Source organism: Leptonychotes weddellii, chromosome 5, assembly GCF_054177405.1.
Source record: "Leptonychotes weddellii isolate Sample4059 chromosome 5, ASM5417740v2, whole genome shotgun sequence".
Classification (NCBI taxonomy): Eukaryota; Metazoa; Chordata; class Mammalia; order Carnivora; family Phocidae; genus Leptonychotes; species Leptonychotes weddellii.
Genome location: NC_138373.1, coordinates 154200229 through 154208912, shown reverse-complemented (window position 1 = coordinate 154208912; position 8684 = coordinate 154200229). Strand labels below are relative to the sequence as shown.

Below are 8684 nucleotides of genomic sequence, written 5' to 3'. Positions count from 1 at the left end.
GTGGGAGCAGAGAGTGGGGAGCTGTAGGCCACAGCGTAGGTGAGACTGTGGAAGGAGCAGGTGTGATTTGGGGACTAGTTGTCTGCATTTCCCGATTTAAGGATGTGCAACCCAAGATACCAGAACGTAAGGAGGCTTATCTGAGGGATGGGGCACCTGTCACCAGAACCAACTGCTATTTTAAGTGGGACAGGCACTGCGCAGGTTTTGGCCTGTTTGCTTCGGTCTTTCCTTGTTCTGTAGTTGACTGCACCTGTGGTCAGCTGTTCGCTTCCTCCACCCCATTATGTGGGGGCACGTGTCCCCACAGCGGTAGAAACCATCTGCAAACGCCATTTGTAATGAACGTCATCCGCAGCTTCGAGCCGCGCCTTGGGCGAGATGGGCAGAACAGGGCGCACGTTTCTGGGAGTCTGGGTCAGCTCCGCCGGGCTGCTGTCCTGCAAGCTTTGCCAAGTGTGTGGCCCACGGTGGGCGGGATGATGAGCCATTTGGGCGACGAGTGTCTCCAAGGGCAGTCCCTCCTGACCTCCGGGCCCTGCGTTCCCCCCCCCCCCCCAGACTGAGAAGGACATCCTGCTGCGGCCCGAGCTGGAGGAACTGAGGAACGAACATTCTGCTCGCTTCAAGCTCTGGTACACTGTGGACAAGGCCCCTGAAGGTGAGACAGAAGCGCTGGGTGGGCTGGGCTGGGTGAGGGTGCTGGGCCTTCGACTCGCTTGGTCTCCGATGGTGCTCAGGGTGGTTCTGGGAGAGGGAGGTGGTGTGACCCCACCTCACAGATGAAGGAGGGGTCAGAGAGGGGAACCCCCAGCTAGAAAACAGCAGAGCCGAGGCTTGAACTCCCATCCTCCTCCAGAGTCCAAGGCCTTCTGCCCTTGCTGGACAAAGCAAGCTGGCCTTCTGCCCTTGGTAGGGGGGCTCACTCTGGGGCAGGTCAGCAGGGTCACTGTGGGGGGGTGGGGGCAACTGCGCCCCCTGTGCGGTTTGTACCCTGTAAGGCATGTTACACCGTTTTCTCCCTGGGCCTTGGGGGCTGGGCTGACCTACAGTGACCCTCCTTCTGCCCATGCCAAGGTCACGTAGGAGCGGCAAGTGAGGGCTGCCTGCAAAGCCTGAAACAAGGCTGCCCTCTGGGAGTTGAATTCTGCTTCATTCTCCTGCTGTAGGTAGAGATGTGGGTACAAGAAATATCTCAATTTCTTCTTTGCTGTGAGAAGAGCAGTAGCTCAGGCTTCTTGGTCTGCGACACTGACGACGTTTGGCCGAGTGGTGCGGTCCTTCTGTGTGGCGGCAGCCCTGTCGGTCAGGCCCTTCTACTTTTCTTTTTTTTTTTTAAAGATTTTATTTATTTATTTGAGAGAGAATGAGAGAGAGCACACGAGAGGGGGGAGGGTCAGAGGGAGAAGCAGACTCCCTTGCTGAGCAGGGAGCCCGATGCGGGACTCGATCCCGGGACTCCAGGATCATGACCTGAGCCGAAGGCAGTCGCTCAACCAACTGAGCCACCCAGGCGCCCCCCTTCTACTTTTCAAGAGAAGCAGGGACCTGCATCTCCACAAGAAACTTCTAAATGTTGGAAACGACATTTTCGAAGCACCCTTACGGGCCCCAGTGTGTGATCGGCCACCGTGCCCTTGCTTTGCCCCCCCCCGTCCTCCTGGGGCCCACAGTTCCTCAGGGCTCAACCATGGTGTGGGGACACCCCACCTCTGCTTCCCCTGGAACTGAGCAGATGGGCGCTAGGGATGGGCGCCCGTCTCATGAGCTGGGTCATCTGGACCCATCCCCGAGAGGAGCCGTCCTTCTGGGGTGATGCAGCCGGGTCCTGGGCCTCCTGGCCAAGAGCTATGTGTGGGCCTGGTTGGATTGTGGACCTGACAGCAGTACCCCAAGATACGTCGCTGGCCGGCCAGCCTGGACCAGCCCATCTGAACCAGGCTCCTTGTCCACTCTGTTCCTGAAGCTGGCTTGGCCCCGTGAGCTGATGTTCTAGTGGGGGAAGATGAACAGGAAACCGGCTTATTAGCAAGTTACAGAGTCAAGTAGCAGGTGGTTAGTGAGACCAGGGAGAAACAAAGCACAGTTGACCTTGGGCAACAGCAGGATTCGGGGCACTGACCCCCATGTGCAGTTGAAAATCCGCATAGAACTTTTGACTCCACAAAAACGTAACCACTCATAACCTACTGTTGACCAGAAGCCTTACCAAGAACACAAATCACCCATTAACACCTATTTTGTATGTCACACATGTGGTATTCTTACAATAAACTGGGCTAGAGAGAAGAAAGTGTTAACAAGGGGCGCCTGGGTGGCTCAGTCGGTTGGGCGACTGCCTTCGGCTCAGGTCATGATCCCGGAGTCCCGGGATCGAGTCCCGCATCGGGCTCCCTGCTCGGCAGGGAGTCTGCTTCTCCCTCTGACCCTCCTCCCTCTCATGCTCTCTGTCTCAAATAAATAAATAAAATCTTTAAAAAAAAAAAAAAAAGTGTTAACAAGAAAATCATAAGGAAAATATATTGACAGTAATGTACTAATGGCCAAAAATGCACATATGAGTGGACCCGTGCTGGTCGTCCCCCCACACACACACCCCCCCCCCGCCGCTGTTCACAGGCCAACTGTAGGGCCAGGCAGGGAGGTCTGGCAGGGCCACCGAGAAGGGGAGTTGCTCCTTTTCCTACAGTAAAGAAAGGAGTATTTCTTTTGTATCCCTGTCTCAATCAGGGGTGGGAAACCGGTGTTTCCTCCCTGCTGGTCTCATGGGAGGGTAGGCTGGTCCCTGTGGCCCGCGGAGGAGGGCCCGGTGCTGACCCCTGGTGGTGACACATGGCTCACCACTGGAGTGCTGCCTCCTGGGGACCCGTTCAAACAGCAGCCAGTTACCCGCCAAGGAGGACTTTGGGCTGGGTGGTCTAGCATCTCACACGTACGTTTATTATTACCCTGACCCACACAGTTCAAGAGGAGTTGGGGTGTTGCTACAACGTTGGGTATAAACTGCAATCCTACGTGCTGAGAAAGATCATGGTAGCAGGCGGGCTAGGCTAGTGTGGAAGTGAGGGATCGGGGAGTGGGGTGAGCTCACGTGGCAAGGACAGCTGCCCTGCGTTTCCCCACGAAGCCACCTTCAGTACCTGTATAAAGAAAAATGCACTATCTAAACAAAATCCTGGTAAAATTGAGCTGTGTTCTGTACCTGCACATTTTACACACTAGCAAATACAGCTTAGTCCCGTGCAATTTCTTAAAAATAGACTTAAACCTCCTCCACCTATTTCTCCCTCTCCCCACCCCTGCCTCTGGCAACCAGCAATCTGTTCTCTATATCTATGAGCTTGGGGTTTTTTGGTTTTGTTGGGTTTTCTTTGTTTTTTTTTTAAAGAGTCCACATATAAGTGAGCTCATACAGTATTTTGACTTTCTGTCTGACTCATTTCACTTAGCATAATGCCCCCGAGGCCCGTCCATGTTGTCACAAATGGCAAGATTTCATTCTTTTCTGTGGCTGAGTAATATTCCATTGTATTGAAGGGGTTCAGGACACTCCCCCCCCCCCCACCAAATGTGCCACTTTGGCATGTGGATTATCTTGAGCTAGAGGCACTTGAGACCCTGCTGAGCTCAAGAGAAACTTTGATCCCTTCCCTAACTATACAGAAGAATCTAAATTGGGGGTCTTTCCCAGAATAAGGGCTATTAACAGAGGTAAATTTTACCTGAGTGATCCATCTGTTGGGTAGGGCAAACATCTAATTACCAAACATCTGCTCTTCTTATCACCCTGTGAAATGCATTCCTTCCCTCCGAAATCCCAGAGCCCTGCCCCCTTCTCCTTAGTTCAGAATGACATACAGACCTCATTTTGCCTGACTGTCTTTGGAATGTCTGTGTCTGTGTGGATTCCCTGTATGTACGCTCTTAAATTTGATTTTCTCCTATTAATCTCTCTCATGTCAATTTGATTCTTAGCCCAGCTAGAAGGACCTTGAAGGGACAGGAATTCTTGCTCCCTGACAGTATTTATAACACACTTTCTTTACCCATGTATCCATTAATGGACATTTCCGCTGCTTCCCTATCTTGGCTGTTGTAAACAATGCAGCAGTGAACATGGGGTGCAGAACTCTTTTTGAGTTAGTGTTTTCATTTTCTTCAGATAAATACCCAAAAGTGGGATTGCTGGATCATAGTGTAATTCTATCTTTAATTTTTTGAGGCACCTCCATACTGTTTTCTTCAGTGGCTGCACCAGCTTGCATTCCCACCCACAGTGCATGAGGGTCCCTTTTTCTCCACATCCTCGCCAACACTTGTTGTTTCCTGTCTTCTGATGATGGCATTCTGACAGCTGTGAGGTGTGCACTTGAGCAGAATGTGTGTGTGCTTTTGGATGGAATGTTCTATAAATGTTTGTTAGGTCCATCTGGTCTAACGTGTTCCTTAAGGCCAATGTTTCCTTATTGCTTTTCTGTCTGGGTGACCTATCCATTGGTAAAAGTGGGGTATTAAAATCCCTCCCTATTGGGGCACCTGGGTGGCTCAGTCAGTTAAGCATCCAACTCTTGGTTTCAGCTCAGGTCATGATCTCGAGGTCATGAGATCAAGCCCCATTTCGGGCGCTATGCTCAGGGCGGAGTCTGCTTCAGATTCTCTCTCCCTCTCCCTCCTGCTCCCTTTCTCTCTCTTTCTCTCAAATAAATAATCTTTTTTAAAAATCCCTTACTATTATTGTGTTGCTATTTCTCCCTTTAGATCTGTTAGTATTGGCTCTATATAATTGGGTACTTCTATGTCGGGTGCATAAATATTGACCAGTGTTATATCCTTGTTGGATTGACCCCTTTACCTTTATGTAATGTCCATCTTTGTCTCTTATTTACTCTAGCTTTCTTTTCATTTCCATTTGCATAGAATATCTTTTTCCGTCCCTTCACTCTCAGTCTGCGTGTGTCCTTACAAACATCTGAAGTGAGTGTCTTGTAGGCAACATGTAGATAGGTCTTGTTTGTTTTCTTCTAATTCCAGTGTAGTTAACATACAGTGTTACACATTTCGGGTGTACAATGAAGTGATTCAACAATTCTATACATTACTTAGTGCTCATCATGATAGGTGTCCTCTTCATCCCCTCACCTATTTCACCCATGCCCCCATCCACCTCCCCTCTGATAACCATCTCTCTGTTCTTCACAGTTAAAGAGTCTGTTTTCTGGTTTGTCTGGGCTTTTTTTTTTTTTTCTTTGTTTTGTTTCTTAAGTTCCATATGTGAGTGACATCATCTGGTATTTGTCTTTCTCTGACTGACTTCACTTAGCCTTATATTCTCTAGATCCATCCATGTTGTTGCAAATGGCAAGATTTCATTATGGCTAATATTCCATTATATATACACACCACATCTTCTTTATCCGTTCATCAATTGATGGACACTTGGGCTGCTTCCATAATTTGGCTATTGTAAATAACGTGGCTATAAACATAGGGGTGCATGTATCCCTTTGATTAGTGTTTTTGTATTCTGTGGGTAAATAGGGTAAATACCCAGTTGCGTGATTATTGGATCATAGTGTAATTCTATTTTTAATTTTTTGAGGCACCTCCATACTGTTTTCCACAGTGGCTGCACCAGTTTGCCTTCCCACCAACAGTGCACAAGGGTTCCATTTTCTCCACATCCTTTCCAACACCTCTTGTTTTTTGTGTTTTTTTTTGTTTGTTTGTATTTTTTTATTTTTGTTTTTGTGTTTTTTATTTTAGCCACTGTGACAGGTGTGAGGTGATATCTCATTGTAGTTTTGATTTGTATTTCCTGCTGATGAGTGATGTGGAGCATCTTTTCATGTGTCTGTTGGCCATCTGGATGTGTCTGGAGAAATGTCTGTTCATGTCTCCTGCCCATTTTTTTTTTTTTAAAGATTTTTTATTTATTCATCATTTGAGAGAGCGAGAATGAGAGAGAGAGAGAGCACATGAGAGGGGGGAGGGTCAGAGGGAGAAGCAGACTCCCTGCTGAGCAGGGACCCCGATGCGGGACTCGATCCCGGGACTGCAGGATCATGACCTGAGCCGAAGTCCTGCCCATTTTTTAATTGGACTGTTTGTTTTTTGGATGTTGAGTTGTATCAGTTCTTTATATATTTTGGATACTAATCCTTTATCTGATATGTCATTTGTAAATATCTGCTCCCATTCCGTAGGTTGTCTTTTAGTTTTGTTGGTTGTTTCCTCTGCTGTGCAGAAGCTTTTTATTTTGATGTAGTCCCAATAGTTTATTTTTGCTTTGATTTCTCTTGCCTCTGGGGACCTATCTAGAAAAATGTCGCTATGGCTGATGTTAGAGACATTACCGCCTGTGCTCTCTTCTAGTGTTTTTATAGTTTCAGGTCTCACATTTAGGTCCTTAACCCATTTTGAGGGTTTTTTTTGTGTGTGTGTATGGTGTACAAAAATGGTCTAGTTTCATCCTTTTGCATGTAGCGGTCTGGTTTCCCCAACACCATTTGTTGAAGAGACTGCCTTTTTCCCCATTGGATATTCTTGCCTCCTTTGTTGAAGATTAATTGACCATATAATCATGTGTTTATTTCTGGGCTTTCTATTCTGTTCCATGGATTTATGTGTCTGTTTTTGTGTCCATATAGACAGGTCTTGTTTTTTATCCACTCAGCCACTTTTGATTGGAGAATTTAGCCCATTTACATTTAAAGTAAATATTGATAGCTATGCACTATTGCCATTTTGTTAATTGCTTACCGGCTGTTTTGTTCTGGGCGAGCCAGGCTGGGGCAGGGGACCAGAGCAAGTGTTTGCTCTGGATCAGCCTCTTCATTCTTCAGTGTTTGTTGAAAGAAGGGAAAAACTCAAGGTACAGGAGTATAACGGTCAAGGGGAGGGGGCTTTGGGCAGGTGGGCAGTCGTTGGGCAGTCACACGGCCACACTTGGACTCACCTGGTCTTCCGCCCGCAGCCTGGGACTACAGCCAGGGCTTCGTAAATGAAGAGATGATCCGGGATCACCTCCCGCCTCCAGAGGAGGAGCCACTGATACTGATGTGTGGACCCCCGCCCATGATCCAGTACGCCTGCCTGCCTAACCTGGACCGCGTGGGCCACCCCAAGGAGCGCTGCTTCGCCTTCTGAGGGCCAGGCACTGGCTGCTCGCGCGCCCGCCCCGCATACTCACCGTGACCTGTCCACACCTCCCGCCACTGTTCTTTAACATCACTTCCTTCCCCCACATCTCCCACTGTGGCCCCGGGTTTAGCCTGGCCTGCCTGTGCTTGGCTGGCTATCCCGCTGGGCTGGCCCCCGACGGACCCCTTTGGGAGCAGGGTTCTGTTACAGGTGGGCTGCCACCAGCCACCTTCTGGGCGGGTTCCTGTCTGGCCCTCATCGGTTCTTACCAGTGATGCTCGGCCCTGGCCCTGGCCCTCCCCTCCCTCCACGCCACCCACCCACACACTACTAGGCCAAGGCTGCAAGCACCACGCTCCACCCACCCCTCCCAGGGCAGACGACGTCTGGAAATAAACACGAATGTACAGGTAGCCCAGAGCTGCAGGTGCCAGGGACCCCCCCCCCGCCTCCCAGGCACTGCCTCGGGACCCTCGCCTGCCACCCCTCACTACCTGCTCAGGGCCACAGCCTGGCCTCAGCACCTGACACTACATGACAGTAACACCAAAAAGTCCTCTTGGCAGGCGCCGTGGGATAGAGAGTCTGCCCCACCCCAGGACCCAGGCAAGCCCAGCCAGCAGGGAGCTGGGCTCTCCCCTCTCTGGGCTGGAGTAGGAGGAGGAGGGGGCTGGCCGAGGGCTCCTTTGGTGGGCACACGGGCCCTCTGGAAGCCTCAGCATCTTCCCCAACACACCTGAGCATTCAGGCCGGCAGTCTGGTTGATCGCCTCGGGAGCCCGGGCCACCAGCGCTGATGGCCGAGCTGAGACATGTGTATTTATTCCTCTGTCCCAGACCCGCCCCTCATGCTGCCTGCACCCCAGCAGAGGGGAGGTTTCGTCTGAGCAGCATTCTCCGTGATCTTGATGTTGCCTTTAGACAAGGGTGGGTTCGCCTCTTGCATATGGGCTTTTTCAGAATCATTTATGAGCAGAAAAAACATTGAAATAAAACTTTGCTATTACTAACCCTTCTGCAGTTCCCTGAGGCTCTGCGACTTGTGTCATTGGTGGGGGGCGGTGGGAGAGGAGACAGGAAGGGGCCCGGCACTTATTTCTAATGTGTGTTGGTGTTCGTCCTGTAAGGTTTGGACTGTACAGAAAGCTATGCACAGGAAAAAAATACTGGACATCCCGAGGAAACACCAATCGCTCTGATGAAACCACATGGCCCATCGGGGGGCTGCTGCTTTTCCCCTCATCAGGGGTCACACATTCTCCATAAGCCCACCCGGATCATGATTTATTATGTAGCAAATCCCCTATGCTTGGACAGTTGGGCTGTTTCCCATTTGTGGACTTTGTAAATAACGGTGGCCCGCCTCACCCTCCTTTCAGATGATTTTTTTTTTTTTAAGTTGGCTCCACACCCAGCGTTGGGCTTGAACTCACAACTTGACATCGAGAGTCGCGTGCTCTACCGACGAGCCAGCCAGGTGCCCCTCAGATGGTTTTTTTGAGGCTAGATTCCTGGAGACGGAAAGCCGGGCCAGGGCGTGTGGAC

The 8684-nt window shown here is 50.2% G+C and overlaps 2 long non-coding RNA genes across 2 annotated transcripts; one reads left to right on the top strand and one right to left on the bottom strand.

Annotated features, from left to right (window-relative positions):
- Positions 1-6: 6 nt before the first annotated feature.
- LOC145721923 (uncharacterized) lies at positions 7-8149 on the top strand. The gene is made up of 2 exons (XR_014145947.1): positions 7-661; positions 6974-8149. It is a non-coding gene; the product is annotated as an uncharacterized LOC145721923 (long non-coding RNA).
- On the bottom strand, positions 5296-6309 carry LOC145721924 (uncharacterized). Its single transcript, XR_014145948.1, has 2 exons — positions 6068-6309; positions 5296-5884 (listed from the first exon to the last, which is right to left on the bottom strand). It is a non-coding gene; the product is annotated as an uncharacterized LOC145721924 (long non-coding RNA).
- Positions 8150-8684: the final 535 nt, after the last annotated feature.